Source organism: Chinchilla lanigera, unplaced genomic scaffold (genome assembly GCF_000276665.1).
Source record: "Chinchilla lanigera isolate Chin_1 unplaced genomic scaffold, ChiLan1.0 scaffold00015, whole genome shotgun sequence".
Lineage (NCBI taxonomy): Eukaryota > Metazoa > Chordata > Mammalia > Rodentia > Chinchillidae > Chinchilla > Chinchilla lanigera.
Genome location: NW_004955416.1, coordinates 15,724,770 through 15,738,625, shown reverse-complemented (window position 1 = coordinate 15,738,625; position 13,856 = coordinate 15,724,770).

Genomic DNA, 13,856 nt, shown 5'->3' with positions numbered 1-13,856 from the left:
ATATATATATACATACATACATACAAGAAGGGCTCGAGATATAGTTCTGTGAGAAGTCCTGGGTTCAATCCTAGTACTACCATAATACACCTGCTGGCTTGTGCTTTGTGATATAATTAGGCAGTGCACTGCGTGTTAGCACGTTCTGATGCTTGTGGCCTCTGGGGCAGCTTCTTGGACACTCACGCACTCTGGACTCTGAGCAGCCGGCCTGGCAGTATCTCCAGAGCCTCCTCTGGGAATGGCGCAGCCAGAGTTGGGCTGGCCGGAGTGGCTCAGGGTCTGGGCGTGTGCGCCTCCCGCTCAGGGGCTACGGGGAAGGGAGTAGGGAAGGGAGTGCCGGGAGTGCCGGGCACAGAAGCCACTTCCTGGTGTGCGCGCCAGAGCACGGGGTCCTTCCGAAGCATTCACGCCTGTCTACACCCGAGTGGCCTTGCGAACCGGGGGTGCACGCAGCGCCGGACGCCCGACGGAAGCAGCGCCGGGAAGGCAGCAGGACCCCGGAGTGCGGGCCGCAGGACGGACACACAGAGCACAGCCCACGTGGATCTCACAGCGGCCCCGGGAGGCCAGGTCGAAGCTTGAGCAGCTGGGAGGTGGTGTGTGAGCGCGAAGTAACTGGCGGATTGGGAACCCCCCAAGGCTTCCTCCTTCCCTCCCTGACCCTGCCTTCGCTCTCCCGGCTCCCTGCCCCGACAGTGTGCAGCTCCACAGCCAGCACTGGGCTGGGCGAACAGCGTCGTCTTGCGTCTTGCGCAGCGGGGTGTCAGGCTTGGATTGCGCGGGCTCCACAGTGCCTGCTGGTTTGGAGTCAGGAACCTGGGGTGGTTAGAACACTGCCTGGAGTTTTTGTGCCCAAGGAATGTTAGGTGTGTCCCCACTGCTCCGCTTTAAAATGCGAGGCTGAGATGACAGGCTGGCTGAAGCTGCCTGGGTACTATCCCCAGGCAAAGATAGCAGGCATGCTGCGAGGTCCTGTGAGGAGTAGGATCCACTTGGAAGCCTACTTTCTGAAGAAGATGGCAGGGCTCGCACCAAGGAGCAGCATCTTCGTATCCTTCAGACCTCAGCCCAAGGGTCAGAGCTTCAGCTCTCTGCCCCTGGGTGCCCACTGCATGAGTGGATAATTTAATCGCAGTCACTGTTGGCCTAGATGCCACACTTGACTCAAAGGTGCCCTAAACCAGGTCTCACACCTACCCAGGAAACTTCAGTGTTGAGTTTTGAGTCCTGTTTTGTGCCAGACCTGGTGCTAAGCGCTTCATGGGACCATCACTTACCACAGCAAGGAAGTAGACTTGAGGTTGTCCACGGAGCTTGGTTCTTAACTTCAGCCTCTGTACGTGAATCCAACCTGCAAACACAGATTGATCACGTGTGCTTGTTTTTCAAACAAGAATCATGCCTCTCCTGAATCCAGTCCTGCACTCCCACACATCCCTGCCTCACAGACAAGACCCTCCTGGTCACTCCTAACCCCATAGCCTGAAGCCCTGGCCTAAAATAGATTTTATGATTGAATCTTGTGATTCTTCTGAGCTTCCTGGCATCCAAGTCAATGAAAACATGATGGTTTATAACAGTGCTCCAAAAAGGAAGCTCATCTGGGTTCTATAGAGGTGAACATTTTTTCCTGCAAAATATTTATATAAAGTATAAAGCTCAGCGATTATATAAGTGACTTGCACATGTCACAGGTGGGGAACCAGGCCCAGAGACACTGAGTGATTCCCCCCACACCACAGTTGTTAAGTTAGCTAATAGAGCAAGGGCAAGGAGTAGGGGTCCAGACTTCCAGGCTTTAGTGGGCTTTTCAACAGGGAGATCATTTCCTCATAACTTAGGGAGCCCTCCAGCCATACCTGAAATTCCTTAGACCCAGTCCTGGGTCCTGTCCTATGTGCTGCCAACCCCAGTGCTTACCACTGTGGGCATCTGTAAAATATTAAACGCACGAAGGGGTCAAAACTGCTGATACTGAATGAGAGTAGGGTTGCGGGGTAGAGGCACTGACTTCAGTTTCCTGGGAGACTTTTGTTTTTTTAATGGTGTGTTCCTGAGCAGATTCCCTAAATCTTTCTGTTTGGAAAATGGTGTAAGGTAGGTAGTGTATTTTCCGTTTTGGCTGTTGTCTGACTCCTAAGTGCCCTGTCACATTACTGGACCTTCCAGGAAAGGGTCACCAGTTTCGGGAATGTGTTGTTAGTGAGACCTTTAAGTGAACCAAGGAAGGTTCCCCATTGCACCAGCAGAGTTGCTGTGAGACCTAGCAGGCCCCTTCTTTTGTCCTCCTTGGGCTGAGGGTCAGCCTCCTTTCTATACTTACTCAGGTTTGATTCCCATGGCTTAAGTACAAATCATAGAATGTGGCTGAGATTAGTAAATTTCCATGGACCCCACAGTCACACCTTTGAAGTCCCGGCGTGATGACCTGAGGTGCTAAATAAATTTAGGGACACTGGCCACAGACCCAATTCTATGGAAATCTGTAGCAGAGAGGTATCACCCCTGGATGTAGGGAGGGGTGTGCTTCTTGGTGGGGAGCTCCTACGGCCACAAGGGCTCCAAGGGATCCTGGCCAAATCCTGGCTTGTCTTTGGTGGGGTCTGATGTTCACAGGCAAAGCGGGTGGAGAACCAGGGCCAGTTTGCAGCTAAAGCCCCAGCTGTGGAAGAAAACCAGGGTTCAGCTCCCCAGATTAGTTACTGTCTACAAGGATTAAAGGCCCCAAATAATGGCTGGCTTCTCCCCTCCTCCGTGCCAAGGGAAGACATGTAAATACAGCCGCACGCCAGCTTAGGCAGTGGATGTGTATAAATCGAATTTAGCAAATCAGATCATGGTTTAAATGCACTATTTAAAGCAGTCCTGCAGTGAAGCCTTTTACAAAGGGAATAATCATTTTGTGATGCTAATCATCAGCCTCCAATTTATCTCTTTTGTAAGTTCAGATGTTGGTGCACTGGGTGTTCTGAAATTGGGGCACTCTTGTGTTAGGGCTCTGGTGATGGCTGTCTGCCTTCTTTTTCTGACCTCTCATTTTAAATGGGTGCATGTCCTGTTTCTCACTGGGGGCCTCAGGATGCTTGTCACTTTGCCTGATAGTTCTCATCCATCCCACTCATCTTTTCATAATCTGATAAAGCCCACCATTCAGCTGCTCCTGGCTCCTTTTCTGAGATTTTTGTTCTTCCTGGGGGAGACATACAAGCCTCGCTATTCCTAGGGAGTTAGAACCAACTCCCTGTCTGACCTGAACCTCCTTTTGTTTCCCTGAGTTTGGGGTACCTCCAATGCGGCTCATAAAGATGGTCTTGTCGATGACTAGATGATGCTTCTCAGCCCCTTAATTCAGAAGGCAAATTAAATGCAGGCACCCACTTGCTGAATAGGCAAGGTCCAAAATACTCTTCCCATTCACAGCAAAAAAACTGAGGCCTGGATGTTAAAGTGACTTTTCCCACAAGTTAAAATCAGGACTGAAAGGGGGACCTGTCTCCTAATTGCTATCAAAGTGTTTGATACACTGAGCTATAGTTCCTTTCTCTGCAGAGAAAATATAATCAAAGACCATCTGAGTGGGAGAGAAAGAATGGAGGGAAAGAGATGGATCAGAGTGGAATAAAGGATGTGGGCAGGAAGCTGAGGGGCTGCGAGGAGCCTGACCTTGCTTAGCTCACAGGCCCTGATATAGTGTCTTTGTCAATGCTGCCACTATTGACGCGCTCCTTGGTAATTATGACTGTGTGTTGGCATGGCGACTCAGAGCAAGAAGACTAGAGGCACTGGGTAAATGCACGATTTGTTCTTGCTTCTAAGGCAGAGAGGAGCTTTTGTGGGTAGCTCCTCCAGGGAGATGTGGTGGAAAATTCACCAGACCCCGTGTTGGAGCGTGGGTATTTACACAGGCTGTGTGTGCCAGGTGGCCCTGAGCAGGAATGGCATAAACCGAAGTCCTCAACAAGATTTGGGTCCGACGCCAGAGGTCTCCCAGAGCCTCCCTCCTGTTGCTTTCTGTTGTCTTTGTTCCTCAGCCTTGGAATGCCAAATGTATCCTTTTCCTAGCCCTCTCTGGGTTGTTGTCTCTTTCAAATAGGTTTATGTTGCTGTCTCTCTGAATCTGATTGATCATAAAAATCCCCTTTCCTGTGGGCCAAGGCTATGCAGTTGGAGGCTGATGATCCTAGCTGTGAGGACGGAGTATGAGGTTTCCCTTTCTGCCCTGCTGCCCTTTACATAGGTACATGTGCTGTGTATCTTCATCTGAAAATAGGAAGAAGAGCTATGCTGTCCAGTGCATGCCCATCAGCCTTGTGTGCTCTTGATCTCATGAAATGTGGTTGCTCCAGCATGTTAAATGATAATATTGAATTAAATAAAATTACAGGTGCACACCTGTAATCCCAGCACTCTGGAAAGCTGAGGATCACAAGTTTAGGCCTAGCCGAGGCAACTTAGACCCTATCTCAAAAGTTTTTTTGGAAAAAAATTGTTTTTAAAGGGCTGGAGATGTAGCTCAGTGTGAAGGCCCTGGGTTCAATCCCCAATGTCACAATAAAACAAAGTAACTTTGAATGAGATTTCTAGAACATTTAAAATTATACACGAAGCCCACCTTCTTAGGCATCACCAGTCCAGATTAGAGAAGATCAAGACCTTTTTCAGGTCTGATGCTCAGTAACTAGTCTGCTCCCCCCCCCTGCCCCCCGTGAGGCCTCTGAGGTCCGGGGGAAGCCAGGGGAGGCAGGAAAAGAGCCTCATGTCTGAGGGGCTTTTAGGGAAACCTAGAATAGTCCTTTATTTATTTATTTTTTTTACTGGTATCTTTTAGATATACATACTGCTAGCATTCATCATAGGGAATTTGTACCTATATATGATATATATTGATTCTTTTTTCCCATTCGTCTCCCCTCCCTTCAACCCTTCTTCCCCTCATTTACAAAAGCTTTGTTTCCATTTTTTCCTTCTATTCTTTTTTTTTTCTTGTCCCTTATTTCCTTTGCCCTTCCTCCCTTCCTTGTTCTCCTTCTCATTTCTTCCTGTTTCCCAATTTCCCAACATTTTCTTCCCATTTCCCAATATCTATTATACATTTTGGTAGCACAGCCCTTTAGATGGGGAGCACCCCTTAGTCCTTGGAGGCAGAAGTTGTGCCCTAAACCTGCAGGCACCTTTGTATTTTTCTTTATTTTGTTTTGATTAGAAATGGGATTTTTCTTTCTCTTTTTGAAACAGGGTCTCACAGCATTGCCCAGACTGGCCTTGCATTCATAATCTTTCTACCTCAGCCTCCTGAGTATGGGATTACAGATGTGCACCACTGTGCCTATAGCAAACGTCGTGTTGCCTGTGTTAGTGTGAGGCCAGGAGAGCCGACAGGTGACCCAGGCAGCACCTCTGGGGGAATGTTTGGCAGTAGTACCCTGATGGGGTGTGTATGGGCACAGCTGTAGAAGGCAGGACGGTGATTTCATAGTCTCCCAGATGTTTGGAAACCACAGGACATGAAAGGTGGCTGTGCACCTAGGTCGTTCCCACCCCTTTGGGCAGGTTCCTCTGGCCAAGGGCTCCTAGCCACCTTCTCCCCTCTGCCTGGGCCTCGCGGTGTTGTGTGAGCAGGAGCTTCAGACATGCCTTGGCACCAAGCCAGAGTCTTCTTGGAGAGGCCTCCTGCCCTGGCTCCCTGCCAGGCCTTGGGTCTTCCGAGAGGTTTTCTGGGGAGGTGCTGGGCTCATCCTGCTGTTGCAGGGCAGAGGAGCCTGCTTAGCCTTCTTACCTCCAAGGACCCCCGCGGTGAAGCCTCTCTTCACTCCGGCCCCCTGCCCCTCTCAGAAACTCAGAAACTGGGAAGCCCTGGGCTGGGTGCACGGCCTTCCAACCCCAGTCAGCCATGAGTCTGTGAAAAGCAGGCTCCTCTCCTGAGCCTGGGAGGCAAGGAACAGACAGCTAGGAAGTCGTCATGACTCGTGATGATAGCGACAGGACCGTTTACTTAACAACCTGGGCTGGGCCAGGTTCTGTGCACACACTGCTATGGTGTCTCCTTTGAGGCCTAGCTCTCGGGGAGAAGGAAAAGTAATGTACCTCTGCCCTCCTTCCCTAAGCCAGGTGCCATCTGGGTGGTTGATTGCAAAGATTACATCTCCAAGCTTTAGGCTAGGAGGGTATCGCAGTGCCCAGTGGGCCCTGGTCTCCTGAGGGACCAGCCTGGGCTTTGGGAAGCCACATAAGGTTTCTGGGTGACTAAAAGGTAGAGATGGCCTGGCAGTGGCTCCTGCTGTGGACTGGCAGAATCTGGATGGGAGAGCCCAGTGCTGGGCCCTGGGAGTCTCGGTGGTATGGGAGGGGCTGGAAGTGTCTCACTCCGTCCTGATTCGTTGCCTCATTGGTGTGAGCCGCAGCCTTGCTGGGCTTGTCCATAAATCAGGTGGCCCGTGTCAGCCAGCCTGCTCACAGAGCCAAGGGATGGCGGCTGCTCGGGGTGAGGCTGGACCGTTGCTGCGGTGTTAGCAGTGTTAGTCCTGGCAGTGCCCACAGTTCTCTTAAGCAGAGGATGTCAGGACTCCTTGTCTGCTTGGATGGCAGCAGGGTGCCTCTGAGAGTGTATCATTTCCTTGGCAAGTGCTGGGGAGAGGGAAAGTTTGCGTCCCCCGTCTTGCTGATGTCACGTTTGCCATGAGTGAAGGCCCTGAAGGAGATGGGCAAGAGACTGAGCTCAGCTCTCTGTCAGTCACTGTGCAGTCCGTCATGCTGTGCAGTGACCATTCACAAGCTCTGCGGTGCCAGGAGTGTCTGACCTCTCCCCAACCTCTAGGAGCAGAGAAAGTAGCTGTTGACCTCATGAAATATGGGTAGTGAGACCCCAACAGTTCCCTTACAAGGTGCACACTCAGGAGTACATTTTTTGACTTAGGCCTTAGGAGTTAGGTGAAGGGATGAGAGCATCAGAGAAAGCCCCTCAAACCCAAAAAAGCCTTGTAGGCTATCAAGAGGGCAATATGGGGCATCCCTGCCAGGGAGGAAAACTCCTGGACCAGAACTTCAGAGCTGAGGATAGAGGGACAGGGAGGAGCTCCGGCTAGATCGGGCCCCAGATTTGGGTACAGAAGGTCAAGTCAGATGGTGGAGGCTGAGAATGACAGGGAGGGGAGCTGGCTAAGGGAACCAACCGGTCTGCTCGCCATGTGCAAGATGGGTGGGCATGGGGGGCCGCCAGGCCCTGTGCCACCCAAGGCAGCTGGAGCGGGATGGGCATATCACCCTGTGCCTGACGCCTTGTGGCGCTTGGCCTGGATGCAGCAGCTCCAGGCCGAGCCGAAGAGCCATTTCCAGGCTTGCGTGGTGGCCACAGAGCTCAGGAGTTGGATGTCTTCCCGCGCCACATTGTATTTCTCTCCCACACTCTTTATTCATTCAACGTTTATTGACCGCACATTATGTGTCAAGCAAGGCCTTAGGGACACCGGGGAGGAAACCTCAGGCGCTGGCTGGGGTGTTTGCTGTGCGATACGGAATTTGATCTCTCTGTCCAGAGCAGGGAGGCCAGGCCAAAGGGAGGGAAGGCTGGCTCCGGGCCCCAGGGCTGTGACAGTTAGTGTCAGTCTGTGGCTTCTCGCCTTCCCTGCCCCTCTCTGTGGCCCAAGAGCCCGGGAGAACAGGGTCAGAGGCCATTTCATGCTTTGCACACGGCAACCTTAAGCTGTCATTTAGCTGCAGCTAGAATTTTAATTCTCTAGATCCCCCTGGTTCTATATAGTTTCACTTTCTTCATTTAAAAACAACTTTGATCTGAATTTGGAATCAGAATCCCAGTAAGTAACCTACTGAGATTTATGTGTGAGGCTGGTAGGAAACATCTTAAGTGCAATCAAATAAATTATATCTAGAGGATTCCTCATACAGAAGGTCTCTCCGCCTTTGAAGAGATCAGGTGCTGTTCTGAGCTCCAAGGTTAGTATTCTGCTCTGTTTCTAGTCAGGCTGGGGCCAGGTCTTCCTGTAAACTGACATCCGTCCTCCTTCCTTGCACATAGCTGGAGTTTCTTTGGTACATTTTTTGTTTCTTCTTTCCTTCCTTCCTGCCTCCCTCCTTCCTCCCTTTCCCTCTCTCTTCCCTCCTTCCCTTCCTCCCTCCTTCTGCTCTCCTTCCTTCCACTCTCCCTCCCTTCTTGTGTCTTTCTTGTGCTGGGGGTCAAATCCAAGGACTCCTGCTTGCTGGCAAATGCTCTATCACTGCGCTTCATTCCCAGCCCCAGTTGAAGTCCTGAGGTGTCCTCTATGTAGCACCTGGATTGGGGCTCAACCTGCAGACCCACCAGCCCTAAAGCCTTGACTGTGACCTGTCTTTTCCTCACTTGCCTTCCAGGAGCAGGAAGAGCAAATAGGTTTCATGTTACTATTGCCACGGTGGGTTTGGTATTGAGGTCGATATATGTGTTAGTAAAATAAAGCTCAGAGACATCACATAGCATTTGTCCAGGCTGTAGGAGAGACTGTACCACACTCAGCTGCATGGAAGATGGCTCCCATCCTTTGAATGGACCCCTGGTCCTTGGCCACCAGAAGACTGAATGAGGGGAAATGTCTCCTGTCAGCTTCATCACGGACCAGTGGCCAAGAGCAGCATCCACGGGACAGGCTTTCTACTATGGACCAGTGAGAGGTAAGGAGCAAAGCCCAGCAGTGCTGGACTCTGCTTTTGAAATCTTTGGCCTTTCCATCTTCAGGAAACTCCAGGGAAGCTGGCGAGGACTATTTCCCAGGGGGATGTTATGTGCTGTGAGTTCTATGACAGTGAGCAGTGGAACATGTAAACTGTCCAGAACCTGGCCGAGAGTGGGCCTTCTCTGGACTGGTGGCCTTGGCTCCCTCCTGGCTTCCCTTGCTTGGACCTCGTGCAAGTGACTTACTGAGAGAACGTCACATTCACAGAGACCAGCCTGGCTTATAAACACAGTAACCAGCCGGCAGCTCGAGCTGCAGTCAGAAGGTTCCGGGAGACGCTTCCTCTGGGCTGGTGATCCCAGAGCCTGGCTGTATGAGTGCAATACACAGGTGTCCTACTTCCGGTTCTCTGCTCCCGCTCTTGTGCCTTCTCACCCTTCCAGGACTTCCTCCAGTGCCAGAGGAGAGGGAAGAGAGGCAGGAGGCCCAGGACAAGAGTCCAAAGATGGGCCCCAACAAGGCTGCAGGTCACAGGTATGCGCCCACGGGTCTTTCCAGGGGTGGGTCCCACCTCTGTGTAATGTCTTGATGTGGTTCTCAGTTGGTGTTCCAAGGCAGAGTTAGGTCTTGAATTGATGTTGTTTTTTCTTTAGGAAGGAAATTACCCAGCCTAGGGAAGAAATCTAAAAAGGGAAGCTGAGCATGGTGGTACATTCCTCTATTCCCAGCTACAGAGAGGCTGAGGCAGAAGGTGACTTAAGCCCAGCCTGTGGGCAACACAGTGAGACTCAAACAAATAAATACATTTTAAAAATAAAAACTAATTCCCCTTCTTGCAGCCAGTTGCCTATTAGGCTGACCCATATAAAATTTCATTTTTGTTAGTTAAAAAAAAAGTCAAATACTGACTGTTTTTTTTTGTGTGTGTGTTTTGACTGTTTTATATGGTTCAACCTAACACATTTCCATTACTCTGGGACAGAAGCACATGCATGTATGTACATGTATGTATGTATGTATTTTAGACAGGATCTCACCATGTAGTTCACGCTGGTCTTGAGCTCACTACTTAGCCCAGGCTGGCCTCAAACTTGAGGTCCTCCTGCCTCTGCCTCCTGAGTGCTGAGATTATAGGCATGCACCACCACGGCCAGCTGGAAGCACATTTTCATGGGTCTCTGAGATCTTAAACACTTGTGTTCCTCCTCATCCTATGGTTCTCTTCTTAAAATTATTTTAACAGTGGAAGAAATGGTTGCTACCTATGGATTGACCTTCAAGGGGAAACGACCCAGGTAAGGCTCCAGCTGGCCCCCATGTTGGGACAGTTAAGATGAATATTAAAGCTGGGCATGGTGGGGCATACCTGTAATCCTAGCTCCCTGGGAGGCTGAGGCAGGAGGATCACAGGTTTATGTGTGGTTTTTTTTTTTTTTTTTTTTTTTTTTTTTTTTTTTTTTTTTTTTTTTTTTTTTTGGTTTTTCTCCGGTACCGGGAACCGAACTCACGACCTTGCACTTGCCAGGCAGGCGCTTTTGCCGCTGAGCTAAATCCCCAGCCCCGGATCACAGGTTTAAGCCCAGCCTGAGGAACTTAGTGAGACCCTGTCTCAAAAATAAAAAATAATGGGGCCAGGGGTGGTGGTGCAACCCTCTATTCCCAGCACTTGAGAGGCTGAGGCAAGAAGACTACCTTAAGTTCCAGGCCTGCCTGGGCTGTGTAGTGAGTTCCAGGGCAGTCTGAGCCATATAGCTAGACTGTCACAAAAAAAGAAAGAAAAGAAAAGAAAAAAAAAAGCACTGGGGATGTAGTTCAGTGCAAAGACTCAGATGACTACTGAGCCCCCTTCCTTTCATTATTTAAAATTTTCATTATTTAAAAATCAAAACAACAGCAACAGATGGGTACAGTGGTGCCTACTTATGGGTCTAGCTACTCAGGAAGCTGAGGCAGGAGGATTATTTGAGCCTAAGAGAGCAAGACCAGTCTAGGCAACTTAGCAAAACTCCGTCTCAAAAAAAAAAAAGGAAAAATAAAGTAGTCCTTGGATAGCTCAGCCCACCCTAAATGCTGAGAGCAACTCCAAACTCCTCAGTCTTGGAAGGCTTTTGCTTTAATGTGCAAGCCTGAGATGGGATTTCTCTTCCCACCCTGGGAGCTGTGTGGGGAGGAGGTTGCTCCCTAACCTTGCAGCCACCCGGCTCGGGCGGTGCCGGGCGGCTGCGGTGTGCCTTGTGCGCTTTTGACCGAATGCACTTGCCGTGCGCATTCATCGCACCATTGTCAGTGTGTGTGGCTGGGGCTGCCTCTGGGAGTGTGTGTTTCTTTCTGTGTCTGCGTGTCAGTGTCAGGCTGTGTGTGTCTATTTATGTCGGCCTGTCTGGGCGTGCTCCGTGCGACAAGGAGCTGGGGGCGGTGTTGGTAAGAGGGAAGGCATTTCAGAGCCCCTGCTTCCCTCAGGGGGGCGGGAGGACTCGGGCGGTTGTCCATGCCCTGTGGACGTGCACAGGGGTTCCCGTGCTGCTCATAATGGGGTTGCATTCACACGTCTGTCTGGGTGTGGCGGAGCAGCGGCCCAGCCAGCCATGAGCGCACAGATCTGCCTTCCCGCCCGCAGTCACCATGGTCTATGGGGAGCCAGTCCCTTCGCAGCACTCCATCGTCTCTCTAATTTATTAGCTGGGAAGGAGGAGAAAATGAAATGTTGCCTGGAGACAATGGCCGAGACAGCAGGTCGCACCCAGCACAGCCGCCTTCACCTCTCCCCACGGCCCTGTCCCGCCTTTGCAGTTGGGTCTGCACATTTCTCTGCTGAGCCTGAAGTAAGCAAAAAACAACCTCCAAGCCATTCTATAAAAATACACCTGCCCTCAGACATGCAGAAGTGGCTGCAGAGTGCCAAGGCAGGACAGACCAACAAGACCAAGGTTCCAGCTGAGTTCGGATCTGCCGGGCCAGTGAATTCAAGGCCCCGCAGCCCCTGTGCCCTGTGCTCCTACCTCTGAATCCCAGGACTGCTCTCCAGCTCCCGGCCAGGCAGGAGAGGGGAAAGAGGCCCAAGGCAGCTGCAGGGGCTGTGTTAGTAAACACTTTCCTGGGTTCCCATTTTCTTCACACCCCCACCCTTTCTACTCCCCTATGGCCCTTACACACTCCCACCCCCAGCATCCCCCTTTCTGTGGCCTGCACAATGAACTCATTGTCCTGGGTGTGATTTGAATAAGGGATCGGGCGAGCCTGTTCCCAGCATTGTCCAAGGGGCTGGGAAAAACCCCAGCGCAGGCAGGAGGACCAGACCAGACAGAGACAGATGCCTAAATTAGCAACAAAGCTTTGTGCAGGTCCCCTGGACAAGGGCTCGCCTTGTTTGCGTGGACTCGAGGGTGTAGAGCTGGCCGGCTGCTTGCATGTCTCCCCATGTTAATTAGTTTTACATGCATGTCTGAGAAGGTGCCAAGGGAGATGTGTTTGCCTTTCCCCGGGAGGGGGCCCTGTTTGTGGTTGGCCAGTGGGCTGAGGGCCATGCAGCTGAGAAGGGCTGGGCCTACCTGGGGAGCCAGGCTCTGAGCCTGGATGGGGGTCTCCCCCATCTCCACCCTTGGAGGGGCCTGGCTTTGCTCCCTGCACCCCTCCACACCTACTCTGCTCATCTGAAAGTTGGTCAGCTCTGGCGACAGGGAGCTCCCTGGCTTCCACCCGGACCCCGGCCAATGCCTGTCCATCTGGCAGTCTGCCTCTCTCGACATAGGGCCCCTTGGGACCGGGCAGCAGAAGCGGCCAGTCTGGGCTCTCCTCCGTCCCTGAGCCAGATGGCCAGTCTGCTGATCGCATTATGGCCTCCCCTGTCCCCAGACCCCTGCTGCCTGTGGTGGGCCAGGATCTTGTGTGGGGTATGATGGGGAAGCCCCGTCTTAGGCCTTTGTTGAGTCCTGACCTGAAAGGAATGGGGTCTGGTAGATAGGGCACAAGGCCTGGCCTGGCCACTGCTTTGCTGTGTGACTGGGCAGGCCAGGTTCCCGAAGTCTGAGGTCATTTTTTCATGGGCAAGATGGGTAAGGCGAACTTCAGGAATCTCCCATTTCCCTTCCAGCCTGAAGAGTCTGTGGCAGTGGCGGCAGTGCTGATCACTTCACCCTGTGCTCATGGAGCACAGCAACGAGATTGGGAGAATGGATTTCGGCCAGGGATGAAGGAGGTATCTCAGGAAGGATTTCATCTCCACCAACACTCAGGTGTGGACCCGTGTTTTCAGGGCAGGTGGAGGAGCAAGGAGCAGCCAGGGCTGTGTCCCAGGTCTTTGCAGTCCCCCTCCCACAGCGTGCACCTTGTCCTCAGTCCTCATGCAGCAGTGGTGGGAAGCAGGCTGTGGCCAGCGGGGGAGCCTGGCCATGGCCACACAGGAGAAGCTGGAGGGAGAGCAGTTGTTGGCTGGGGTCCTGGGTGTGTCGCAGTCGCCCCCTGCAGGCCCTGGGGCAGGAGACAGGGCTGAGAAGGGGCTGGGTGCCTGCCAGGCAGAACAGAGCTGGGTTGGACCTGCATGTTGGCCCCTTCCCAGCCCTGCTCAGCCCGTAACCAGCAAACAGCTCTATTCCTCTTGCTCAAGTGCCAGTGTCTGTCCGGGACTCAGTTCCAGGGGATTGAACATCGGAGCTCTTTGCTAGGCTGTCTCCGCCACTCAGCCCAGCAGCCTGGTCCCCCTCGTAAATCCAAGCCCAGGACTTCTCCCAGTGCTAAATGTCACGATGCGCCCAGACTCCCAGCTCCGTCTCCTTTTCTGCACTCCTGGTAACCCCTACAGACGGGCAGAGGGAACTTTGTCTCTTGTGCATGTTTTAAATGAGTTGGGGTATCCCTGATTCCAGAAGTGCTAGGATCCCAGGGAAAAACTTGTCATGCCCAGCTTCTCTCTTTTGTCCCCTTTTTTGTCTTCCCCACCCATCTCTGGTATCCCTTCCTCTCTCTGCTCAGGTGTAGCAGGGTGAGCAAGCAGCTAGCCAGAGGGAACCACAGGGAGTCATCGCTTGACCCCAGGCCCTCCCTCTAGCAGGTACCTCCCTCCCCTCTATGTCCCTCCCTTCCATGTCCTGCCCCAGTCAGTCCCCACCCTCCAGAGCTGCCCACCATCTTCCTTGCTCCTCCCAAAGCTGCCCTCCAGGTCTCAGCTGCCTCAGCTGTAGCTCTGAGCCCTTA